Genomic DNA, 3859 nt, shown 5'->3' on the forward strand with positions numbered 1-3859 from the left:
TGGGAGCTCACAGGGTTGTATGTAGGATGCTGGTTCAGTAACAAATATAGGAATATTGAGACATTGTTCTCAGATATTCTGGATTTGGACTTAAATTGGCTATAGAATTTGGATGTATACATAAATACATTGTCACTGGGTCCTAATGCTCCAATCAAGTGATGAGCAGTCTCATTGCAGCCGTGCCTGCTTTATGACATCCATCCTGGTGCTGTATTTGCCCCTGTGCTTTGCTAAAATTTCTGAGGCCAAGCCCATATTCCTGCAGTTCCTAGGGCTGCAATAGGCTGGACCACTGAGTCTTTCTTACTGAACTGCAGAAGAAAGTTTGTCCTTCTGTCCCAGGGACATACAAGACGTGTTGTAGGCATTTACATGATATAGTTTGGGTCCTTACCAGCCTAAATTAACGCAGAATTGGGACTCTGACATTACCCCTGCAAAGAAAACACTGGTGATTTCAGGTGAGAAGTATGTACATGTGGGCAGAAGGAGAAGAAAAGGACAACACCAAGGCAAGCATTTGAACTGACTGCTCTGATGTCGTAGGTGGGGGTGCAGAGATAAAGAAGGAAACTGAAGCATCATTTCACAGATTACATCACAGGGCAAATTCAGATAGATTTTCTAGTAAGGACCCAAGACGGAACTGACTCAGGGCAAGTGGCTCCCCTTGCAACAAGTGCTGTGGCCCAGAAATCAGCCAAACAGCCCATAGAAATGTTCTCCTGGGTTTGACTTGAATACATCAGCTCTCTGGTGTGCCCTCGCCAGTAAAGTGTGCAGAATTAAAGTGTGCCTGAAAGTAATTACATACAGCTTCAGCTTCAATGAGGTCAGTGGTAATGAATGGCCAGCAAAGCATCATGTTTATAGGGATAAAAGCTCACCTAGCCACAATGGCGAGAATCCATTTTCTAATGTGCTTGCTGGAAAATCAGTGTTCATGAGAACATTATGGTTTCCAACACAATTGAATTTCTTTTCTTTAATTTCATCACTATAGTCACTGTCGCATCAGGGGGGCTGGTGAACACTTATAATTACCCTCAGCACGGAAGCAACCCCAACTGGAAACACCATACAAAAGTATCAGGGTTCACTTCTGACAGGAAACTAGCTCTCTACTGAAAATTTGGTATCTCACCCATCCTGAATGTCCCACACAATCCGAGTACAAGCCACCCAATATCACCACTGAAGGAAACCTAGTAGGTTAGTTAGTGCCACAGAAAGTCTGCTCATCAAGTAGTGTTACTGTCACAATTTGTGAGCTGTGCTCACAGTCCTCCAGACTTTGATTTAAGAGCATTATGAAACTATGTAATTTTGGTGTAGTCTTTTTATTCCCATGGTAATTTATGTCTGTGGGTAAGCATTTTATTTTATCAGAGCCATGGTGCTAGAGTTATTTTCTAAACCTCTTGAGTTTTCCTTTGATGCCATTGAAATTAAAACCAGAGCCGTAGATAGTACCCATGCTGTTCGTCACAGAGTCAGAGGTTAGACTGCATTTGCTGCTATTTATTATGACTCATCCACTGCAATAGTCACTATAGCTCTTCACATGGGCACCACAGAAATATTAATATAGTAAGCATCAAAATATTCCAGAATGGTGTATAATTGACTTTGTCAATCTCATCAACATTATTCCCTATAAAAACCTCTACTTATTATAATAGTCTTATGTTATTTACATTGGGAACTTCTAAAATAAAAAATAAAGCGTAAATAATAAAGTATTTAAGATTTAACTATGTGACTTGCATCTGTAGGAAAACAGAAACAGTATTTCTTCAGCTACTGTATCTAAATGATATTAAATTAAATTGGTAAAATACGTACAGCTCAACAGTGACAAGGTTAAACAACTAGAAATATCTCTCCAGATCTACATACATCATTCTTTACCTAAATCCACATGTCTGTAAAAAGCTTGATTGCAGCACAAGACATACTTGCATATACTAGTAATTGTAACTTTTGCTATTGAGAAGGCCGGCATATGACACACACACATATTTTAAAAAGATGGATGTTGGATACATAAATTAGTAGAAAGTATTTTTAGAGACTACAGAAATCCTTTTTGTGTGTTTTACTTTTTAGAAAATAGAAAATCCTTTGCATTTTTATTTTCTTTTGAACTCCCTCTAAAAGTTTTAAGACTTCTGATATTTAAATTTGAGAATTAAAAATAGTCTTTATTGAAAAAAAATCTTAGTGTATTGCACACGAGTATTTACATTTAAAAAATGAAGGCTATATGAATCTGAGTCAACAGCCCACATCCTAACATCTCTGACCTTTGTAAAAAGTGCATCTTTATCTTAGACAGGGGCTAGGTTGGAGCTGAAAGCAACCACTGTACTTTTCACAGTTTGGCCACAAAATGAGATCCATCAGCCTCAGTTACCAGAATGAGATTCAACTTGTGATAGATCATGCAGCTATTATATATATGACTTTGTGTGCATCTCTGAGCTCCCCTGGCTGGCTTGAGCCGACTCTCTCAATAGAGATGCAAGATGCCTAGTTGCCCTCCTAGGATTTGTTTGGCTCAATTCCTTCTTGACTGGAGAGAATGAAGATAAAAGGAAAAACACAACCACCGAACTGATACTTCTTTCACAAACTTTTGCAGGTCTGTGGTCTTTTCTCTCCTTTCTTACATGGGGAATGCAATAGCTAATAGTGCTGACTTTTGCATTAACATTAAAGGGCATCTGAGTTGACACCTCAATAAAATTAAAGGGGCATTTCAGGTCTCTTAGGATCTGTCCACATTGCGATCAGAGCTGTGACAGCAGCATGGGTAGGCATATACCAGCTAGTTTTAATCTGGCTAGCCTGGGTTTCAACAGCCATAAAACCATGCTGGCATGAACTGTCAAGACAGGCTGGTATAGCCCAGGTTGTTAAACTTGTACGGGCTGGATGAGTCGCCTAGGGCTAGTCTACAAGCCAGACTGAGCCTGCAGATAAACCCTGGCATGTAGAGGTGGTCCAGCATGAGCACCTTGTGCAATTGCATGCAATGTGCTGGATGAGCCACGTACATCGTGTATAGTGTGTGGCAGTCTGACACCAGCATGCATATTGGATCTACCCCAGTCTGACACATTGGGCCAGTCTAGCGCATGCTGCATGCAGGTCCAGTCTAAGACCTTTGGGAAGCACTGTGATGCAAATGATAGGGCTTCATGGGTTGTATCTTTGATACCCCTGGTATAGCCTTTACTAAAGTCTGTGCTGTTGCATTTTCATCAATATTGCTAAAATAAAACTCTCTTGGGTACAGCCACATGTGCTGGGATCACATCTCTGACTGCAGTGGCGACAGCCTCCGAGCAGTTCTGGGCTTGTGTAGACATCTCTACCTCAGTTCTGTTCAATTCACATTTTTTTTAAGCTTTCTTCACAACTGTGACAGCTAGAAGGCTTACAATTTAATTTAATTTGTTCGGGCTTTTTTTAAACTGAGGTTCTTGAGCAGGATATCATGCACAGGAAGGTGCAGGTCTGGACCAGGGGTACATGCCAGCTCTTTCTGAGCCCTGATCAAAATTTTGTAAGCTCAGCCGTGTTGCTAGCATGAACATTAGTGAAGAACAAACTTCCACACCTTCAGAGTTTGGGGTCAACACCGAAAAACAGGCAAACTTGGATGGTTTGAGATGTCCAAATCTCTTTCGTCCAACGCAAGCATTTCCTACAAGATTTCAAATCCTCCCTGGAAACCATAAGGTAGAAGAAAAGGTTAACTAGGTATAGGTTGTGGCTGAAAGGGGAAAGAAGTTATGGAGTGGAAAGTGGGAGAAGTCAATATATCTAGGAAATCTCAATAGTCTATGTG

The sequence above is a fragment of the Alligator sinensis genome, unplaced genomic scaffold (assembly GCF_000455745.1).
Source record: "Alligator sinensis unplaced genomic scaffold, ASM45574v1 scaffold1004_1, whole genome shotgun sequence".
Taxonomy (NCBI): domain Eukaryota; kingdom Metazoa; phylum Chordata; order Crocodylia; family Alligatoridae; genus Alligator; species Alligator sinensis.